Source organism: Rhea pennata, chromosome 4, assembly GCF_028389875.1.
Source record: "Rhea pennata isolate bPtePen1 chromosome 4, bPtePen1.pri, whole genome shotgun sequence".
Taxonomy (NCBI): Eukaryota; Metazoa; Chordata; class Aves; order Rheiformes; family Rheidae; genus Rhea; species Rhea pennata.
This window is the reverse complement of record NC_084666.1, coordinates 35038954-35062893: the sequence shown is the minus strand read 5'-3', so window position 1 is coordinate 35062893 and position 23940 is coordinate 35038954. Positions and strand designations below refer to the sequence as shown.

The window sequence follows — 23940 nt, the reverse complement described above, 5'->3', positions numbered from 1 at the left end:
AAACTAACTGGCCCTAGGTACCCATCCTTTGGCCTAAGCAGACCTCACCAGAAGCCTTTGCAGTAGCCACCTCTGTTAACCTGAACCTTAGCACCCAGGTTAATGAAGAAAAACAACCTACTTGGAACGGTCTTCCTCTGTCTCAGGAGAGCACTGGTAAAGTTGAGACCGTACCCGGAGATGCCTGGGCTGGACGGGGAGACCAGGCTATCTGGGGCTGCACATGGACAGCAGAGCTCCAGCTGCGCTAGCAGTGAAGCAGCTCCTCTTCCTCCACTCCCCCTCCACCCTTTGGGCCTATCCCAATTTTGCAGCATGTTAACACTACTCTTTGCACAGGAAGCTTTGTGCACAAGTCAGGGAATTCATCAGGCTCAGCAACTACACCTCCTTCTGTAAGTGTTGTGTTGTTGTGTTGTGGTTTCTTTTTCTTTTTTTTTTTCCTTTTTTTTTGAATCCAGATCAGTTCTCTCACCTGGTTCAAAGCCTTGTGAGAGAGGAGTATGGGAGCAGGAATGAGCAGCTGGAGGGAAAAGGCAGGAACTCCTTAATCCAAAACTACTAATGAAGTCTCCCTGTCTTTAATTCACAGCTTCAAACTTGGACTGTATTGACCTCTAGCATATCTTTGGAGAGAGCACAAGAAAACACTTATCACTCCCAGAGACACATGATGAAATCAAACTTTCTGGCATTATGCTGAAAATACTTTTCATTTGTTTTTTCTTCTGGTTTATAATTATCCCATGGTGAGGGGAGGGGAATAATAATCACCAAGAAATACAAGCAACTGCTAATGCAGATGGGACTAAGAAAGCATTTTTCTATCCTACAACAAAAGAAGGACTCATTCAGATCTGAAAGTAGGGTTATCTACTGGGAATTAATTTTATGAACACTTGCCATTTTTAACAAGACATCCAATCAAAAGCCCACAATTTTTGACTATATGCCTTGGAAATATATTAAGGCTGATAGCTCTGAGGATATAATTTCCTCTTTCTTGCTCATTGCTGTCATCCATCTCTTTCTTAAAGGGGGCTGGAGTCAGGGGCTGTTGTCTTCTCTGTGATGATGGCTTAAACTAAGATATTAATAAAATGATTCCCAAAGAAGTGGTTGAGCATGCAAGACATTAACCTCAGCTCAGTGGCATCTGCTTGCAAGAAGAAGACAGAGGGAGAGAGGCATCCAGCCTTGTTGGGCTGCACCGCTGGCATGGGCTGTGGGGTGGGAGGTAGTGAGGACCCCAGGCCAGGGAGACACAGGGGCTTGCAGGGCCTCCCTGAAATGGATGCTTTCAAGGGCCACAAGGGCATTGGCAAGGAGGCCAAGTCCATGCAACAAGGGTGGTCTAGGGGATGCTATGGCACCACAGTTTGTGAACTGATTATTTTGCCCATTTTTGAAGGTTTATTTATCATACTAGTCATGTTAGTTCTGCAATCGGCTCAGTTCTTTTGTTGCAACCAGATACCAGAAAAACGTGGTGGAATCTACTCCCTGACAAGCTATAAACTGTCTTAATCCTGCAGACGTGACTCAGAGGAAAAGTGTTGTGGAAGAAAGACAGCCCAAGATTTCCTGAAGGCAGGCCAGCATAACCCAGTTGTACACTCAGAAGCCTGGTGGAGGCCAGTCAGGAACACAGCTTCTGCTACTATATGTTGCATTTAAAAATGAACTTTCTATATTAAAACCATGACAACAGCTGGTTATGGTTAAGTGTACAAAGATTCAACTTCCTAAGAGAGATATAACTGAAAGAAAAAAGTCACAATAGTATAAGAGACAGGCATAAAGATATAACAATGTTTTTCCTGAGTAGTCATTAAGCAGATAGCTGTCACTAAAGCGTCCTTAAGATGTGACAAGTCGTACTGAATTTCAGCTCTATACTTCTCTGCAAAATGTATTTTGCTAAGATAGAAGGTTTTATGTAAGTCTCTTCAGAAGGAAATTCACATCACTGTTTTTTTTAAGGCGATATTAGAAATAATATTAGCTGTTTTAAAGAGATATTTATCTTTAAAGAGATACTACAAAAAATGTAAATCATGTTTGGGTTACAATCTATGTATATACATAGTTTCAGACGGTTTCATTCAGTAATGTTCAGTAGAGCTTGTAATCCCTCTCTGCTAAAACGTTCTGCTGGCCATTAGACTTTTTTTTTCCATGACAGCAGATAACACTACTGTCATACAGAAAGTATAACCTTTGAGAGTGAAGAGCTCTTTGCTAGAACTACAGCAGCCACAGAAAGAAAGTGAAAGCAATGGCATGGTATGTATTAAATCTGAGCAATACAAGATGTTCTGTTCCCTTCAGTTTCACTCTGTCAGCATCCGGATAACTGGAAAGACAAAAAGGTTATCCCCAAAAGACATAAATTATTCCACTCCAATATCACCGTTTTTTTAAATATATATTTCTATCTAATTAAAAAAGAAAAAAAAAACAGGAAAAAAAAACTCACCCATCACAAAGTACCTGGTTAAAAGATTTGCTAGTGTATGGAAACACTGTTAATGGTTCTGAGAAGGGAAGGTATGATGAGATGCTCCAAGGTGTATATGTGAAGTAGGTCACAGTCCTTCCGCACAGTTGCAAAAAAAATGTTTCCCAAAGGACTTGCACAGAATTTTGCAGGGTAACTATTTCTCTTTTCTCTATAAATACAGAACTGACAACATTAGAGAAGCACGTTCTCTTGTATTCATGCTTGGTGATAATCTTTTAAAGAGTTGTCTGTGTTTGCTAATGCTCATGCACTTCAGAAAAGCATCAATCACTCTGTGTGACCAAACAGATATGCTGAATGAGACCATACTCTAATTTTAGGATTCAGAGAACTGGGTTCTGTATTTGTCCCTGTGCCAGGACTGTTCCAGGATATAAAGAAACATGATCTTACTTTACAGAGCAATACTTAGAGCAAAATTCTGTCCCTTGGTCATACAGGATTTGGCGTATACGATCACCCTGGGTCTTTTCAAATATTCCACTGCGGGGGCCCATTTGAAAAAGAAGTGCATGTTTAACTTTATGTGCAGAGCCCTGCTTGGAAGTCAAGCTCCTCAGAGTGAGCACCAACAAGATCTTTCAGGATGAAGCCACGGGCTTACGGTACCAATTTACTTTCTACCCCTTCATATATTCTTATATTCAGACATTGTATTTGAGATACTTCTAACACCTGCCAAGGTTCAGGAAATTCATACTCTTCCTAGGTAAGAAGATCTGCTAACATGATCTGGTCAGTAATACTTCAAAAACATAACCAATATTTTAACCGAAACACATGCAACTGAACTGCACTTAACTCAGCTGCTCTGATTTCACACACACGAAATCCTTCTGTCCCCAGTTTCCAGACAGACCTCTGCCCAGGTATATTTCACATCTGCCAAAAGGAGAGAGGCAAACTTGGCACTGACACTGCAGAAGCAGAATTAACTTGCCTTCTGATAACGTCAAATTACACAAACATACATATCTTTTTTGGAACCAAAAGCAACACACTAATTAGGGTAGCACTAGCAAATGAGGAAAACTGGGCCTATCCATTCTCACAGCTGCAAGGGTTAAGGAAGTATTCTAAATAAAACCCTGAAGCTCTCAGAGTTGTCAAATAGAGATAAGAGGCAAGAAAGTACATAAACTCTTTACAAGACTTTCTAGACTTGTTCGTAGCTAGGTGGCAAGACCTACCCTCTCTCATCTTTTAATCTGAAAGTATGAATGGTGCCTCTCTTGCTCCTTTGGAATACTGTATCAGTGATACATTACTAAACAGAGACTGGGGAAATGTCATGACTCTGCTGGCCGATTTTCTTATTGCTAAGCACCTCTTGCCCAGAGCTCTCTTCCATTTAAAAACATATCCCATGATTGACTGCTCCACAGACCCACCTCCTGGGCTTGGCCAGAATTCCTGATCCTCATGGTAGCATTGCCAGTGTTTTTCCTACTCTTTACTTTTAGTAACACTTTGGCAGCACCAGCAAAGAAAAATGGCATGAGCATGCTATATCCTTCCTGTCCATCAACAAGAAAAACACTTCATTACAGGCAGGAAAAGTTGTATGGTATTTGCTCTGGTGTCTGCAGGAAGAAGGACACTCTGTAAATGCTGGAAAGACAAAAATTTGAAAGCAGGCAGGGTGGGAAGGAGCAGGTCCCTACGGTAAGCACGACCTGGCCCCATTAGAAATAACCTGCACAGGCAGCCAGCAAGAAATACTTCACCTGCTCCCAAACCAAACACAGCACAGCTACAATAGGATCAGTGCTGGTGCGAGGAATGCTCTGTGGGTCAGCAACATGACTGGGAACCCACCGTGCTGTGATAGATTCAAGGTATGTTAGCTACCCAACTGCCAAAGCCCCTTCTTAGTAAGGGTGGGCTGAGCCTAACCCTAAGGTGCCTGTCTAGGGCTGCAGGGAGATGTGATGTAGATGCGGAGAGAGGATGCCCCATTCAGCACGGCCTCTCTCATGCACAGGAAAGATACACAAAAGTGGAAAGAAGAAAAATCTTTGCATCCTCAAGGGCTGGAGGGAAAAAAAATTCAACCAACCCAACATACCTTTCAAGAAACAAACAAAGGCAGCAAATACCTCAAACATGTACTGAAACACCATTACAGACTGCATGATAAATATGCCCAGGAAAATGTACAATGGGAATTCATACTTTATATACAGTATGTTTCATCAGCCCTGTAGCATTTCTGTTCCACCCAAAGGGTGTTAACGTGCCCTGGCTGGGATACAGACATTACACATCAAAACAGACTCTTTCTTTTGGTTTCCATGCAAAGCTTATTTTCCCTCAGCAGCAAAGACTTGAGTTGTTAGTTTGCAGTGATCTCAGGCATTGTTAAAGGTAAACATTGGATTTGCAGCCTAGAACTGCACTGAAGAAAAGCTGTATTATTTTAATGCACCAGAACTATTAGCTTGATTATTGTTTCTGGACTTAGCCATTGCAAAACGATGCTTCAGCTTCTCAACAGCTACTATAGGATTACCTTTGCACTGGCTCCTACGCTGAACATTATCATAACACTAAATAACACCTGATGTCAATCCTTCAGCCCCTTCATTTCTTTGGCATCACAGTGATTTGCATCACCTGGGAATCTGGCCCAGACTCATATGAAATAGCCTGTTAAAGATCATCTCTGCAGTATTTGTGCCACAATGACCATCTGGGCACACACGGATGTCTGCAAATCTGGTGAGAATACAAAATGATTGTTTTACTTTTAACTTTAAAAGGATACTCTGTTTCCCAGGGGTTTCTTTTGTTTGTTTCCCATGTCTTATCTTGACTGAAGATGGAGATGCCAGATTCTGATGGCATCAGCACGACAATGGGTTTACGCAACTGAGAGTCAACAGTATATGATTACAGAAAACTCTTCTACTGCCACCTCCTCCAGGAAAGCGCAATACAGCCATAAATTCTACCTAATTTATTTGCTTTTTAAGCTTTGTTTTACCTCTGATGATTGCTCAAGATTTGTTTTCAGTATCTGGGATGGTTAACTATTTTTCCCCAAAAGTTGCCTAGAAGAAAAAGTGGTAATTTTTCAGCAGTATGTCTGTACTTCCTTCAGACAAGTTAGGGAAGGACTTGTTTACATAAGACATTTGCTGGCATGGTTGTCAAGGAATAATTAATTCCTTGCAATGGGAGCAGTTACCCCAAAATAAATCAATTTTATTCTGGAATTAAGTGCTTACACAAGAATTCACTCCTGAATACCCATATATAATAGCTGATGTTGCTCAGCCATGTCAGTCAGTCAGTACCCACTGAAGACAAACCTTGTACATTCTTAAAAGCTGTTAGGAAAACTCTGCATTTGACAGCTGATTCACAAGGAATTTTCCAGGCTGGTGAAAAAGAGAGGATTGCTAAGGGTCAAACAACTATCAAGAATTACTTATTTTGTCATAGCAATGCAACTCAACAGCATTTTTTAAGTCTCTTTATAGCTCTGTTAAGTCCACTGCACTCTAACTGCTCCGTGACTAGATTTACTGGAGACATGGCTAAAACATTTAACAAGCATACCTAATTTCTTACATGAAACTTGGTCTCTCTGAAAAAAATGTATGTGCAAGTATCTGCAAGATCAGGATCTTAACTTGTAAAAACACTTTTTAAAGCCTGGCTGGTCTTTATCTCCATGTCCTGTCTACCACTTCTCTGACCAAATGCATGAACAAATGCTCTGTAGGATGGTACTACACATAGGAAGAACAGGCACTGTAAAACAAAAGCCCTTAATCCCAGCGTTTCCTCACTGGTGGCTTGTGAGGCTCAGGCAATATTACAGAGAAGATGGTTTTAAAGGCACTCAAAGAGACAGAAAAATTATTTCAGACAGTGAACACTGCAAAGCGTGTTTAAGGAAGAGTTTTCACATTTGCTGACCATGACCTCAACCTGATGTAATCCACCTTGCTCAGATTTGACTTGTTTCTCACAGCTAGCTTTGTTTGTATAACATACTGTTCTGCAACACACAGCAAAAACTATTTGCACACTACACTAAAGTACAATTTAATATTTGCTTAAAGCTTTCGTTTTATTGTCTGGGCAAAGGCGGTTTCTACCACTGAAGTTAATAGGTAACCCACACCCATACTTTTGCTACTGTAACTTCTAATCACTAGCACAGCATCCAGATCGGAGAGCAAAAGGCATAAGCTACCCCGGCTTAGCCTCGCAGCAAGCACCAAGAAATCAGTGTTCTTCCCTTCACTAATACCCGGCTATAACAGTTAAGTTATCAAAGAAAAATGCACATTCTTTGGCATCTGGAAAAAAAAGAAAAAAAAAGCCCCTCTCCTGCTTACTTAGAATGCTTGCTTTAAAGACTGACCACAGAATGCACAGACTTGAGGGCTGGAATATTTTGAATCATCCAAACTGCAAGCTGGAAACATGTCTGTCACATGCACTTATTTGTGGTTACAAAAATAGCACCATGAAAGAAGCAGATGTGTGAGCACAAAAAAATTACTTAAATTGAATTAATTATTACAGAGATACAGTTGATACTGAAGAACTTAACACAGAGACTTCTTCCTTTTGTACGTACACTGTATATACAAAATGTAAATGAAGGCTTTTATCTGAAGAAGTACTAAATATTAAATCCTTAATACTGGCACTTGTCGAAAAAATATGATGTAATCCTCCTTTTCATAAGAATGTTGCTCCTTCCACTGCCACAGGACATACAGTGACTTCCTAATTCATCCATGTTGAGATACAAATAGATGAGACTGGTTATAAAATGTGCTCTTAATTTAAAGCTTTGTGTTGTTCAAAGACTAAGAGCGCTACGACAGTCTCCACTTCTGATCTGCAGCCGCTATTTCTATCCTAGTAGTTTCTTAAAATACCACTGAGCTAAAGTAAGACCACTGAACTCATCTTTATTTCTGACCTCAGCAAGATAAATATTATTAAACTAAACAAAGTTAGTTTTCAACCAGCTTCCCTCATGAATCTCAAATCTTCTGAATACTTTTGGCATCCAAAGAATTTAGTTCTGATACGCTTGATTATAATTCTTGTCAAATGTGTCAGAATAAAATCTCTGGAATTAAAATCTTTCATTCTACCCTACTACAGCTCTAGCAGTGATTGTCCAAGCTTCTCACCAAAATCTGAGGACCCAAATCAGTCTAAACCAAGAATGTGCGTTCTACATACGAGAAGATCATTCAAGCTTCTATGGCCACCCAGTGTTTGGCCATCTTTTGATTAACACGCCAACTAGTTGTCAATGTCAAAAAAAGATCTAACTGGAGACTTATGCATGAAAACTGGGTGAAACCATTCACAGTCATTTTCATGTGACCAGCAAAGCTGACACCTGATAACATCGTTATCGTTATGAACGTTGTCAAATTTTCACATGAATAAATTTCAAGTACATCTACCAGCTGAATGATTCCCTTTCATCGTATTGATGTTACCGCCTTCATTTTACTCAGTCTACACAGTTGCCAAAGCATTTCAAAAGGTAATCTCCACAAATGAAGAACAGACTGCTTTTGATACTGCAGGGTCATCACACAGACCACTGGATGAGAAAAGTGTTACCTGTATAAATTGGGGAATAACTCTTACTCCTTATCATTTATCCTGTTAAAAGAATGTTGTCATCTAAAAGTCAAAGTTACTAACTGATGAGTTAATAAAATTGAAATGATTTTTAAAGTTCAGCTCTCGTGCTGATTTTCTCTGTGTTTATTCTTTCATTTTTGGTAGCTGGGAAACGAAAACCAATGGAGTCAGTTTCACTTTTGTTTATACTTGGTTTCAATTTTATCCTCAAGTTTTGCTTTCAGGTTTTTAACATAACAGTGTTTGGATTTCGGATCCAACAAGAAAACTTTCAGTAACTTTAAAACATTTGTCTTCCATACTCCCCCATTTTTTCTACTATGGTATTATTTTATTGTACATAAACTTTATAACATGCTGTTACAATTCTGGGAAGTTTTCAGTGGGGAGATTGTTTCATTCTGATTCTACAATTTATGTTTGTTACATTAGATTTAATTCAAAACTCAATATTTTCCAGTTGATTCCCTTGACAATTGTAAATAAAACACATTTGTACTATTTAACATGGTATCTTAAAAGAGCAGCCAGCACACTAAAAGCCTGGAAAGCCCACACCGTGCTCTAAATACATGCAATGTATGTGCACCAAATGCATGTAAAGATCTAAATGTCTTGCTGCTACTTCAACATACTGATGAAGTAAGGTATTATCTTGCAAGGCTAAAGCTGTAAGAGGCTTGCCTGTAAGGCCATCAAGTGATGTCCAATATCAATACAAATATTACTGGACAGATCTTGTCTTCTGTGTAGTCATCAAGCTCCTCTAGTCAGATATCCCTCTGTACATATCAAAAAGCAGAACTCAGCCACACTTCATGACTTTCTTAAACAAATCCTAAGTAATCCTGCCTCCATTTATCCTATACCAACATTAAGCATGTAACAATTCTTTTAAAAGTACTTAAAATAATCTAAGAACAAAAGGAAGATGGTTAGACAACATCCACTGTTGCATGTAGTTCAAATTAAGAAACAAATTTAAACACTTTGGCCACAGCTTTCCCCATTCCTAATACTGGGCATGCTGGTAACAACACACCAAACCTGTAAAGGTTATCTGAAAAACTATGAAACTGTACTCTGCTCCATTCTTTAAGGGGCAAGAACCAACCCACATTTATATGGGGAATTATTGCTACTAAGCTCATCATGAAAGCTAGTAACCTGTATAGCAATAACTGAATGTCAATATCATTTAAAATTAAGGTTTAGTTCTATACCTTGGGTAAAACAGCACATCACATGCAGGAGGCTTTGCTCCTGAGTGCCTGTGTCCAGGCTGTAACAAGAGAAAATGCCTGCTTTGTACTGAAGTGTGCTGTGCCTTTGTCGCAATCTGCCCACAAGCAAACAGTTGGGTCAGAAGACTCCCAACACATACAAAACCTGGACTTCCAGTATATTACATGTAAGAAACTAAATATTAATTTTCAGTTCATCACTTATTTTCTCACTAGCTCATTCAAAAAAAAAAGTAATATTTCAGCAATTTACAAGAAGCTGAAAGCATACTCGGCCCTGCTGAAAGAACAAGTTTTAGAAGTGCTTTACAGTCTGTCAAGGAATAGCGTTTACTGGTTCCTTAGTAAAAATCCAACAAACCTTCTGAAACTGAGGGATAAATAATTTAATTATATAATTGGAATGATTTGGTCCATAACATCACTCATAAAGGAGGAATACACAGCTTAATAGATCTGCTTTTCTCATTCACTGTACTCAGAATCTTTCTGGTCTGAGGTTTTGTGTTTGCTTATTTTTTGTTTTGCTTTTGCACTTACGATCTCACAGAACTAAAGAGAAAATGTTTTAACCTAATCACAGTTTATAGTATCATAAACTATAATAAAACTTCTGTAAACACTACCTTATGTTTTATGTCCTCAATATCACAATCATGTAAGCCTTTGAAGAATGGAGTTTTACAGAGTCAGTCTTAACTAGTCACAAAGATAAGTAAGTCATGCCAGAAAGAATAATATATGATTAGTTTTGCTTCTTTTTCTGTTCGAGTTATCCACAAATGGAACATGACTTACAATACACAAATTATAAATCAAGGTTCTAATCAGAAGAATTCTGTTGGGACCATACTGCTCTGTAACGCTAAGTGCACACAGGATGAAGTTAACCTTCAAGTGTGTCAAGTTAACAAGCATAGATTATTAAATAGGATCACCACAGAAACACCATTTTTTTCAGAAGTTTCGTAACAGCTTATGCCACAAGAGTCACATAACAAAGAGCAATACATGGTCTTGCCTGTCTACATCATTTACAAATGGATCATTTCTTATGTTCGCAGTGAAGAGAATAATTCTATAAGCAGTTTTCAGAAATAACTCTTGATCAGTGTCTGCAGTAATTCTTTGTGGATATTCAGCGGTCAAAATTTGAAATTGAACTGTTCTGACTGCTGAGTTGCACAGCAAGTTTCTCTTCCACAGATTGTCTAATCAGTCGTGAACCGATGCAAACTCTTGGCATCCATAGCACAGAGCGGCAACAAGCTCCACAGTTTAGCTATGTATTGCATGACAAACTCCTTTTGTTTTGAAGCTACCTCTCAACCATTTCATCTGGGTTGTGTTCATCTGTATTACTCCTTGTTCTCTATTCACTTTCCTCATGACACTAATGTTTTTACAGAACCACCTCACATCCTCTTCAGTCACCTCTTTTCCAAGCTAGTCTTAGTCTGTCTAGCACTTCTTTCACAAACCTGTTTTTTCACAGAATCACAGGATGGTTGAGGTTAGAAAAGACTTCTGGAGATCATCTAGTCCAACCCCCCTGTCAAGCAGGGTCACCTAGAGCATGTTAAGACAGGGTTGCATCCAGGCAGGCCTTGAAGATCTCCAGAGAAGGAGACTCCACAACCTCTGTGGGCAACCTGCGCCAGTGCCCTGTCACTCTCACAGGGAAGAAATTCCCCCTCACGGTCAGGCAGAACTGCCTGTGGTTCGGTTTGTGCCCATCGCCTCTTGTCCTGTCACATGGGGCAACTGAAGAGAGTTTGGCCCCATCTCCTTGACACCCTCCCTTCAGGTACTTATCCACATTGATAAGACCCCCCCCCTCAGTCTTCTCTTCCCCACGCTGAAGAGGCCCAGCTCTCGCAGCCGTTCCTCATAGAGCAGGTGCTCCAGCCCTCTGATTATCTTTGCAGCCCTACACTGGACTCTCTCCATGTCTCCATGTCTCTCTGGTACTGGGGAGCCCAGAACTGGACAGAGTACTCCAGATGAGGCCTCCCCAGGGCTGAGTAGAGGGGCAGGGTCACCTCCCTCGACCTGCTGGTAATAGTCTTCCTAATGCAACTCAGGATATCATTGGCCTTCTTGGTCACAAGGGCACATTGCTGGCTCATAGTTAACTTCTCATCCACCAGCACTCCCAGGTCCTTCTCTGCAGAGCTGCTTTCCAGCAGGTCAGCCCCCAGCCTGTACTGGTGCATGGAGTTATTCCTCCCTAGGTGCAGAACCCTGCACTTGCCCTTGTTGAACCTCCTGAGGTTCCTCTCTGCCCAGCTCTCCAGCCTGTCCAGGTCTCTCTGAATGGCAGCACAGCCCTCAGGTGTGTCAGCCGCTCCTCCCAGCTTGGTATCACCAGCAACTTGCTGAGGAAGGACTCTGTCCCTTCATCCAAGTCATTGGTGAGTAAACTGAACAGGATGGGATGCAGTACTGAACCCTGGGGGACACAGCTAGTTACAGGCCTCCAACTAGACTCTGCACCACTGATGACAACCATGTGAGGGTTGTCAACATTATACCCTTGATCATTCTTGGTGCCCTTCTCTGTTTCTCATCAAGTTTTACTACATCCTTTCTCGAAATGGGAGAAGAAAAGTTGTTAACACAGTTCAAGACAGGGGAGTAAGGGGGATTTATAATGGCATGATGATGTTCTCTATTTCATTTTTTATTCTTTCCTAAACATTCCTGGCATGCCCTCTGCTTTTTTAGCAGCTACAAGGCACACAGCTTATGCTTTTCTTAAGTTTATTTATGCTCTTTTTTCTGAGTGAAAATAGTTGGTTCCAACTTCATCTTTGCGTATGTGAAGTTAGGGTTGCATTCCCTTCCCTGTGCATTACTTTTCTTTGGTCTGTACTGATTTGCACATGCAATCTTACCTCTGGACTTTCAATGTAATGAGTTCCTTCTGACATCATTGCAGTCAGCTTTTTCAGTTTTACTACTCTGAACAAGTTAGCACAACCAGCAAACTTGTCACATCACAGTTTATCCCCTTCTAGATACCTTGAGCAGCATGGATACTAAGGGGACTACTGGTAACATCCTTTCACTCAGCAAATTGACCATGACTCTATGACCTAGAGCAATCTGATCCAGCTTTGAAATTGGCCCTGCTCTGACCCTGGGCTGTGCCAGATCATCTCCAGAGGCCCAAGGAAAACCCAGGACTGTACCAACCAGACCACACTGGCCAATGTACATGTTTAAAGATGCCTTTACAGAATTCCACCAGACTTGTGATGTACAACTTCTCCTCAACAAAAGTCACATTAAGTCACATCAAGTATCCAGCTACCCCAGAAACCTTGAAAAACTGGTATCTCATTTGACACCTTCTACTCCCGGAGTACCAATGTTGTCACAACACCAGGGCATTTTAAGCAACAGAGAACACAGGTAATAGGTAATAACGTATTAGCAATCTCACATTTAAGTTCCTTCAGAGCTCCTGAAAAACATATCACCTCATCTCATCTATTTGTTATTCATTCATCTCCTACTTCAACTTGGGTGATATCCTCAAAAATGTTCACTCCAAAGGGGAGGGGGGGCGCTCAAGCAAGGGAATCTCCTTTAACTCTTCTTCCTCGGTGAAGCAAGACTCAAAGAATTCATCTCACTGTTCTGTTCTGAGTTTATCATCTTTAGGCACTCCTTTTATGCATGGATCACCTATCAGCAGGCTTCCTGCTTTTGACACTTTTCAAAGAGGATTTATTATTTGTTTTAGCACTTTTAACAACTTGTTCCATGACTTTTTTTGGCCTATCTTATTGTATGTTACACAGATTTTATGTTCTTTTCCACCTTCCTCATTTGGAGACAAAGCTTTAACTTTATGAAAGATGTCTTTTTACTTTTACTGGACTTCTTCACTTTGCTTTTTAGCCTGCTTGGTTCTTTTGTGTATTTCTGACTGATGCCATGCAACTGCTCTGAGTCTTTACTACAGTGTCTTTAAAGAATTACATGTCACCTGCAACTATTTTATACTTTTGGCTGCCTCTTACCATTTTATTCAAGTTTTTTTCTCTCATTTTTATGAAGATTTTCTTTGGAAAATTAAACACTGTTGCAATGGCCCTTGGCTTTTATTGCTCCTGAAACAATGTTGAATCTGAGTACATTATGATCACTGTCACGTAGCAGCTTGCTGGCATTTTGAATGTAACATTCTGAACTAAATTCTTGCTGGCCAAGACCAAGCCCAGAGTTGCTTTTTCCTCTGTGGGTTCCCTTACAAACTTTGCCTAGAAAGCAGTCCTTCACAGCATCTGAAAATTTAGTTCCTGGGAAAATTTCAACATAGAGCATGACATAATCCACATGGAGGCAACTGAAGCCTCTCACTATCATTGTATTTCCTATTTTTATAGCTTTTCTAGTCTCCTTTAGTATGTGACAGTCACTGTTCAAACCTTGGTTGGGCAGACAGCCCTAGTCTATACTCTTCCTATTTAAGCCTGAACATCAGTTCATGAGATGCTGCATGATTTGCTAAAACAGTTGTTTATTCTTTAACGAAAAGCATCCTACCTAATACATGCAGAAAGGACTGTGTCCTTTCTATGCTATCTGTAGTATATCTGCTCTTACAGTATCTGACCTTCCATGAACTTTGTGATACTCCAAGTATTATATTATGGGGATGTTTTATTGTCTTTTTAATATTATGGGTATGATGATTCTCTCCAGAAGAGGATGTGCAATGACAAACTCTACAGTCTTCTTTATCTGTCAGCTTTCTCCCACTATTTTAAACACACATATATACATATATACGTGTGTGTGTGTGTGTGTGTGTGTGTGTGTGTGTAAGTTTAACTTAAGTCCACAGCCTGGCTGCAAATTTATTTAGATAAAGCCTGTTTTTCTTATGTATGTTCTTTCTACTGAAAAATTGTTTCCAGTTCCTCTTGAATCTTAGCTCCTTTTCTTGCATTTTTCCAACCATGCATTAAGACTCTACCTCTCTAACTGCATCTGGTCCCACATACCATAGTGAAGATCTCCATACAATTAGATTTGGGTCTTTAACTCCATATATAGCAGCCTATATTTTACTTCCCAAATCTCTTACATACCCCTCTCTATGTAACACGGTCTGTGATGAACAGCTTTTCCCAACAGACTAGCTGGACATCTTCTGAAGTTGGCCACTTTTGCAGTCAGTAAGCAACTGGCTGACTGTGTGGCACTGCAAAGATATGTAAGCTGAATACAATGGCTAATCACTCCAGCTATCTTTCCGCATCACCTGCGATCCCCAGCCTCAAATGGATATCATCAGCATCAGGAGACTTACCTTGCTGTGTCTGTAACCAGCTTAAGAATTGCAATGTGGAAGACGATCACAATATCATGTCAGAGGATTCAGTGCTCCCATACCTTCCACCATGTTTTACTGGTAGCAAATGGGAACCACTGCATGCAAGGGCCACATGAGATAACTGACAGTGGGGCGTTACTGATAGGGGACACAGAGGAACAGCAAAGCCTCAGGAGGAGCTGATGGCACAGAAAGACTCCGATTCAGACAGAAAGCATCCACCTTGCAGATCAATTCTGCTACTTTAATTATGTCACCATTTCCCTATTAGGGTGAATTTAAATGTTGCTGCCAAATTTACCTCTCTTCATGGTACTAACACAGGCATTCTGTGAAGAGTATTATAGGCAAATCTATTAAGACTCCTATAAAGTACCTTTATAAATTTACACACAGTGTTTCATCTCAACAAACTGAGGTTCTAGTTTACAACTGCTCCTGCAGCCAGACACTGCACTGTAAAACAACTTGGCACAGTAAGCTGGGCTATAAATTATAACCATACACTAACTGGGAGCAAAGTTCTGGACTCTGACATGGAAATCAATATGATTCCTTTATCTTGAATGCTATGTATAAACAAATGAGCCTTAAATACTCAACTGTTTAGGTGCCTAACTCCCTCCCATTAACTCAAATGGGAGTTAAAGGTCCATATATTTCTAGCAATCTGGACGGAGATTCCAATTCCTGACGTACTTGCAACTCTAATCCCAGACACTTGCCCAGACAGAATAAGATGCTTGGAATTTGACCCACCACACTACACACAAACAAACCTCCTGTTCATAAATTTCATTTGAGAAAGATGTCCAGGATTTCGCCCTTCCCTCCGAGCTGAGCAGTATTAGCAAAGCATAAAGAGTCAAAATTACTCAGAATGTGACAATATTTTACATAAGCAAAAAAAAAAAAAAAAAAAAAAAAAAAAGACACCAAAACATCATTCCTGCAAAATCAGATGAAGAGTACAGTTCAAACTTCAATACTGTTGAATGATGGAAATATTAATACTGATCATCATGGATTCCTTCAAACCACATGCTATGAAAACAAACGCTTTCTGTAGCTGTGTGTACATGCTATATATATGTATGTATGTATGTATGTATACATATACACACACAGATGCTATAAGAGAGCCTGTGGAAAGGCTTGCTATGCAGGAAGAGACCAGACTGAGGAAACGCGACCATCCAAAACCGTAAGAGGCCAACTGCCGTGCTTGTGCAGTGTTCAGAGGATTTCCTCCTTCTCTTTTCCGCAGGCGGGTGAGGCGGCCCGGGGGCACCCGCCCGTCATCGCGGCCTGGCCCGGCACCATTTCGGAGCTCGGCCTCCAGCACAAGCCTCCTCGGGCACCCCTCGGCGGTGTCTCCGCCTGGCGGGACGCGGGGCGCACCGAGGCGCCCGGGCCCCGCGGCCAGGCCAGGCGAGGCGCTGGAGGAGGCGCGCGGCGGTGCCGCGGCCCAGGCCGGCGCCGACGAGCAGCACCGCCCGCGGCCAGGCGAAGGCGCCCGGCCCGGGCCGGCCGCTGTGGCACGGCTGCGGCCGGGCGGCGCGCGGGGGCGCAGCGATGCCGCCTCCCCATTGGCCGGGCGGCGGCGCGTCACAAACGACCGCGGCGGAGCGGGGAGCTGGGAGGAGGAGGAAGGCGGAGGGGGGAGGGAAAGGCCGGCGCTTGTGTAACGCGCGGCCCGTCCGCGCCGCGGGGGAGGGGCGGCGCCGGCCCCGCGCCCCAACCGCCGCTCGCGGCCGGGGGGCGCGAGGGGGCCGCGCTGCCCTCCCCGCGCCCCACCCCAACGGCTGCCCCGCGCGGCGGGCTCTGCCCGCAGCCCTTCGCCCTCCGCCGCGGAGAGGCGGCGGCCGAGCTGGCCCGCAACAAGTGCAGGCGCGGTGGGCAGGGCGCCGCCCGGGCGGCCGCAGGGCCCCGGGCCCGGCCCGCGCAGGCCGACGGCCGCGGCCCGCCCTGCGCCGAGCTTCCCCCCGCGCCGGGCGCCGGGCGCCGGCCCCGCCGCCGCCACCACCCCGCTCGCGGCACAGCGCGGAGATCTAACGCCGCCTCCTTTGTTCCCGCGGCGGAGCCCCGCGGCCGCCGCTCGGCCGCGGGCCGCCGGCGCGCACACACGCACCGCCTCCCGGCCCCTCAGCCGCTTCCCCGCAGCCCCGAGGGGGGCTGGCGCCCCTCCCGGCCCGCCCCGCGCTCCCTCTGCAGCGGCTTCTCCTCGGGACCCCGCGGTCCCCACCAGCCTGACCTTTTTTCTGTTTTTTAAAATCAATGCGCATCTCTGCTGTAGCCGCGGACGCTTCCTGTCGCCAAGCGTTTTGTGCAAAATCCGCATACGGAAAACAGCAGCGATTAAAAAAAAAAAAAAAATTACCTTGCCAGTCGGTACGTTTTCGCGGCACTTATATAATTCCTCAAGGTTACCGCTGTTGCCAAGGGGAGGGGGAGAGAATGCAAAAAAAAAATGGAAATGAAAACAAGGCGCTGAATAATCGCGGGAACAAAACTAAAAGTTACTCCCTCCGCCTGGGCTGAGAAAGGTCCAGATCGAAAGCAAAACAAGGGGAGGAAGCGGCGAGCAGCCGGCGCTTGGAAATCCCCCCGCCTCCCCGCCGCGCCGGGGGCAGGGCTGCGGCGGCGCGCAGCGGCCCGGCTCGGCTCGGCGCGGCGCGGCTCGGCTCGGGGCGCCGCGGCCCGGCCTGGCGCCGAGCCGTGCCCGGCCCGGCCGCGCAGAGCCGAGCCGAGCCGCGGCACCCCGAGCCGAGCCCGGGCCTGGGCCCTGCAAAAATCCGCCTGGGAAAGACTCCTTTTTTTTTTTTTTTCCTTCCCTAGAAGCAGGTGATTTATTTATTTTTATTTATTTATTTATTTCAAAACATAAGCCCCATTGATGTGCTGGGGCCGTCTTGGTTCGTAACATTCCCCCACTGCCCCGCAACCTTGGGGGGAATCCCTCCAGCTCAGCTTGCTCCAGCAGGGCTCCAGCCTCAGTTCCCCCCTCCCATTAAGGTAGGGATCACTCTCCCTCTGCAGGGTAAACGAGCATGGTGTGATTCACATTGCCTTGAAAAAAAAATTTTTTAAAGGCACATGTCACAGTCCTATGGCTTGGATGATTTCAAGTCTGGTGCTTTGGGCACAGCTAGTCTCAAGCAGCATTAATTCAAGAGAAAGCTCTTTTGAGAGAAAGCTCAGCAGGTTTTGCAGACTGTCTTAGATTGCAGAGTGTATGCAGAGACGAAAGGTAGTTCGGAGAATTTAGTTACTCTAGTTGCAAACTGCGGAGTATAAGCCTGACTGAGGAGAGGTTGCATGCATCGTTTCTAGCCTTGCCCAAAAGGGATGAAGGAGCAGGCCACAAGCACTGAGGACTGTGGGAGCTATGCAACTCACTCAGTGCGGAAAGCCATACATGTAGACACGGAGAGGGTTGCACATCTCTTACACACATGTACACACGGATCTGTACATACATACACACGTATCCCCATGCTGCCAACCTTTAAAAATTCACATAGCCAATGAAGATGAGTATCCCAATTAGTGGGCATGTGGCTAGCCACTGGTATAAAACCAGGAGCGAAGCAAGCCGAGTCCCAGCCTGGAGAGAGCAAAGCCCCTCACCCAGGGAGCTGGCAGAGTTAATTTCACACTTGCTGCCGCTGGTTTTGGAAGAGCGTGGGACTTAGGAGCGTGCATCCCTTGGCGGTGAAATCACGGGAATTCGATGTCCTCAGATAAAGGACACGGCAAACATTGGCAAGAGTCGAATAGAGAATGGTGAAAAACTCAGAAAAAAAATAGTACCATATAAAAAGTAAGATGAAGGGCTTGGGATGCCGGGCTTTAAATTAGGATGTTGACGTAATAGATGTACTTGGAAAAGAGATAATCAGCAGAACACAGCAATACTAGGACACAGCGTGCACAGGAGAGACAGAATGGGCCATGTCTGGAGGGAATAGTGCCATACAGGGCCTGCTGAAAGAAACCCTCAAATTAGCTAACTCTTAGCGGCTAAAACAGGCTTTTTATGGACTTACAGTCTAAATATGAAAATGATAATACTAAGATGGTATTACTGACTCCCTTGCCAGGCTGGGAACAGTTCCTGAGTGTACCAAGTGTGATTAGAGAGCAGTAAAGTGATTTGAAGTGAGACGTTTCTTACCAACCCACTACCACTCAGAAATAAGGTCTTACAGTCACAGGACTGTGTAGAAGTATGAATTTGGCACTCAGAAACCGCCACAGAACTAAACAAAACATTAGAAAACATGAGGATGGAGAGTGACAGGGAGCGTGCAAGGGTCTGTACCGTGGCTGCGTCCAGTGGCACTGGCCCTCCACTCCCCAAAAGGTATAACAGAAATGGCAAGGATTCAGAGAAAAGCAGCAAGCATAACCAGAAATGTGCAACGGCTTTCATGGCAGGAGTGATTGCATAGATCAGGATTTTTTAGGCTATAAAAGTGATAACAGTACAAAAACGGTAACTGAGAGAATATAAGAGAGGCCTAGGCAATCATGACTAGAAAAGCATAGTGATGGATTATTTGCTTTCGTTTCTAATATAAGAACTAGAGAGCATCAAGTGAAACTAGCAGGTGGCAGACTGAAAGCAAATAGAAGGAGGTGTTTCTTCACACAGCAGGTATTTAAACAGTGGCACTACCTGCTTTAAGATGCCTGAAGTTTGCATAGGATCAAATAGTGACCAGATACATTCACAGAAGAAAAAAACTTGAAGTGCTGTTAAAAGTAAAGACACCGACTCCGCATAAAGCAGTCCCTCGAGCAGTCAATGTCTGGAGGCTAGAAGCCGTTCTGGGGATGCATCACTCTGCCCTTGCCATGTTGTTATGCGTGGTTGTGCCAGCAGTCGCAGCAGGCTACGCGGGTCCCTGAGCAAGCCCTCTGTGGCTGTTCTTATATAGTCATACAGTTATATAGTGGGAGCAGCCTTCCATGTCTTTTCAAACTTGTGGGTAAAACAGGGCACTGAAAATACATGGCAGTTAACAAAATGTTTTCCTGAAAATACGGGCTTTGAATCTTAGGGGCCAGAGGGAAGACGAATGGATTGCTGACATGGTAAAGGCATCCTTAGCTTTGCTTATAGCCCACGTTACCGTGCGACTTGCAAAAGTCTTTACGGGTTTACAGCAAATGTCAGTTTGGTAGAAATGACATAATACAATTTTTGTTCAACTACCTTTTTCTAAGTATTAAAAAAGATATAACTGTGAATGTTTCCACACTACTCAGGACGTGGGAGTTGCCCAATGCTGCTCAAATAACTCACTCTCAACAAAAGGAACAGCAGCTCAAGGTATCTTACGCAATTTTGAGTGGCTGTTGTCATTTCCAGTGTATACTTTTAATTTGTTTACAGAATGAGCTGGCTATAAAAGATTGTCGTTTGTTTATCAGCAGATACTGTGGGGGAAAATTATTACAATCACATTAATAATTTAATATCACACTCGTAAGACTGCTTACGCACAGATCAGCAAGAGTGTGAATGACATATAAAACACAGCTGGGCCACCTGAGAAACACTAACCAAACTGTTTAACAGAATTTGTAGCTCTTCCTTTCCATTTCTTTCTACTGACTTCATCTGACCTAGATGGGGCTCATTCAAGACCTTAACATTTATCTCTATTGTCATCTAGCATTAGAAGTTCATAGGATATATTACAGGTTAAATCTTCGGTTGTGATCCTTCTATGGTTTTGAAAGGTAACAGGAATTGACAGCTTCAGTTCTTTTAACTTAACTTTCAGCAGTGATTCATTCCATCCAAAAAAAGAATGTTCCTTTAATGACTTTGCTGTTTCAGTAAGATCTGGCAGCTTTAAAATCATGAAATTTTAACCACAAAGTGTCAAATATCCAGGGCTTTTTCTCTGCAGAGTTGCTGAAGTTTGCAGCTTATACTATTAATCATCTTCCTTAGGGATCTAGCTACTGGAATCAAGTGATTCCATTCGCATCCTGGCTTTCATTCTAAAAAGATTAATGATTTTGGCCTGGCCTTAATTTCTGTGAGAAAAACTTGAAAATGTGAGTCCTTAAAGTTCCAGAAGGTAAAAAAGCCATCCAGCTTATTTTTAGAGTGTAATAATATTTAAGAAAATTTCTTTTTTTTTGTGGGCTTCACAACATCTTTGCATGGTGTTAACCATACCCTCATTGTTTCAGTACTTTTTTCTGATATGTTAAAGTAAGAAAGTTTTACAGCTGGAACCATGTTGGTAGTTTTCATTTCGGGCAAGCATTTATCAAAAAAAGAAATCAATTGCAAGATTCCTATAGTTATTTAATACTATTAGCCACGTCTTCGTGAGTAGTACCATGCCTACACCCATTTTTAATCATGATGCACAGTGAAATTTCTTACCAATTTTAGTTTGTCCTGTAAGAAACATCCTGACACTGATGTATTCTGAAATACTGATGTTTTTAGATACTAGTTAGTAGTGAAACCTTACTTATAACCCCCCCAAAAAAAAACAAAACAAAAAAAAAAACCCAGCCCCCAAACCAAACACTAGATTTCTGGTTGTGGTCAAGAATTTAAAGCATTTGTATGCTTTAGAGGAACAAACTGAAGTTTCATCAGGAACAGAAGGACAGAGTCAACAGCGTGTTCCCGGAGGAGTTTCTGGCAATCGCAACCAGAGCACTGGAAGGGGCACCAGCACCTCAGCAGCCATCAGGAATTGTCTGGAGTATGTAGCAGAGCCCTGGAGAGACATCTGGAGTCTTTTCTTCCTTAGCTCAACATTTGTGGGGAAAAAACATAATTTATTTAAGTCCTAGTTGTGCAAATACTTCAGTATCAGCTTAAATGCATGCACAGACACAGTTCCTCAGGTTCAGAGGGACTCTTCACTGCACTAAAGTTGTGCGTGCACATGGTGATGAGCCTGCACCTGGCTGCATGTGTTTTGCCTCATCCTTCTCTCAACCTTTTCATGCTTTCTTCCTTTCATTTCCCACTCTAACAGTGGCAGAGTGGCGTTTAGCTTGCTCAGGCTGCTTCCACAGGCAGTTCAACTGAGCTGTAGTCACCTGCCAATACCTGGTGGGACCTGGATCATGTAACCTAAGGGGACAGACATGTAGCTCCACGGCTGCAGAAGCAGCAGCAGATCCCATTGACAGTGGCAATGTTGTATGCCAACATCATCACTCCTCCTACTATTCACAGCAGTGAACACTGACTTTCTTTAATATATTTCAGAGCAAATTCACCCACAAGATAATTTAATTCCTTTGTCTTTAGACAGTTTATGCCAGTGAGGAAAGCTGCCCTTGAGAGTCTTAAAAGGGTATTTAAATTACAGAGTATTTCTTAGTTCTTATATTTTTCAGCTGTACTGATCTTCTGATTGCTAAGAATTTAGAGAGTGGGAGGGTTGGTTTGTTTTTATTGGTAATAATTGCAGAAAACTGTTCCAGGATGGAAAAATCTATTTGCTATTTTAGTGTTGTGAAAGGATGTTTCAGAGTGAAGTCAGAACATGAATTTCTGAATTATTTAAAGAAAGTGTTCTGAATAAGATTTTTTTATTAACACTCTAAACACACATTAAACAGATCTCTGTACAATGTCTTCTCCAGCCAGCAGTGAGTACAATTCTTGTAGTGTGCCAACATCTACACCTAATAGCCAAAAACTTACCAGAGCCACAATAAATATTTCCCATTGCACCTCAAGGTATCCCACACTTTCAGCAAAGCTAGGTGCCTCTGTTAGGGTGCCACTTTATCTAGATGTTGAGGAATTTTGTCAAGAAATGCCAAGAGACAAAGTAATAACTCTCAGCGGACATCTTTGCTATTAAGTGATTTTTACCTTCCTGGTAGCGTTGGTCTGTCTGTGCCCAGGTGCTGCTGAACTGGAAGACAGGTAAGGGAAGAGTCTGTCTTCTGAGCCAGTATATATGACACAGAAAGATACCATTGATGATTAAGTTTTCTTTTCATTTTACTTGTCACTGCTTATATTTTGCTGCAGTACTTCAGTCCCATCATTCTGCTAAATCGGCTACTGCGTGCAGCTTCTTATCGTTTTAAGAGCTGGGAGAGAAGAGAGGAAAAAAGGAATTTGCTTAATACCGGTATTGAGAAACATTATTAGTTATTCAAGTCTGTTGTTTCTTAGAGCAAATTTCAGGAAGGAAAGTAGTCCTTTATAAATATGTACACCATCTTAACATTTCAGGGCTGAAGCAAAGCTTAGCAGAGAAAACATGGACTAGAGCCAGATTGCTTCAGTAGGTCCTACCTGAAATTGATCTTTTTTACTCATTCTTTAATAGAGCATTTCACTAAAGTGGAAGCTTTCATGGCAATTTTTTCCAGTGAAATTTGGGTAGAATAAAAACATAAGTGATATGTCTTCTATCAGCTTGACAAACAGAACAAATTCTTTTCTTCTAGAAACTAATGAGTTATTAAGAGGTATTTGCCTCACATCATGTGTAAATACAGGCTTTAATTTAATGAATTCAAAACTTATTTGTCATTAAAATCAGGTCATTTCTTTCTTTTTGAGAGACGAAGAGTTTTTCTTCTCTTTTCGCTGTCTGTTTTTAAGGGATTTTCAGATAAAAGAAATGCCTTTTCAGGGACCGTTGTCACAGAAAAGCTCGCTGGACATATTCTCTCATCAATCATCATCTGAAGCAAATAATACTCTTCAGCTAATCCTGCCAAAATCAATGGCTTTGGAGGGGAAAAGGCCCCATGTGATGCTAGGAAGTGTTTTGTTCCCATCCTGAACAGGATAACAGACGGATATGGGGAGCCAAGTGGTATGTCGGACCTTCCCCAGGCTCCCTTGCTATCACTTAGCAGGCACTAAGGGCTGCTCTAAATGGAGCCAGACAAATGCATCCACTTAGGTTGAGCAGCACGCATGTGTCTCTTGGTGTCTCACCCCTGCCTCCCTCAGCCTGCACCCAGCACTGTCCCCTTTGTGGGGGACAGACCATCACTGTGTCCAAACCTACCCCACAGGGCAGAAAGAAGCAATTTAAGTTTTCTTCCTGGCCCATTTATAGTCTCCCTTTGGAGGCACAAGTACCACTTTATCGTCCACTTTGACATCCACTGGGATGCCACAAGGCATCCCAGCTGTGTAAAAAAGCCTGAATTTTGCACAGACA

The 23940-nt window shown here is 42.8% G+C and overlaps 1 protein-coding gene across 1 annotated transcript in view; it reads right to left on the bottom strand.

The window, feature by feature from the left end:
• The window catches only part of IRF2 (interferon regulatory factor 2), a 46960-nt gene extending 29600 nt beyond the window's left edge, over nt 1-17360 (bottom strand). The window contains exon 1 of the mRNA XM_062575749.1: nt 17133-17360. The gene's annotated coding sequence lies outside the window, so the exon portion shown is untranslated. The remainder of the gene's footprint in view (nt 1-17132) is intronic.
• Between the last annotated feature and the right edge of the window lie 6580 nt (nt 17361-23940).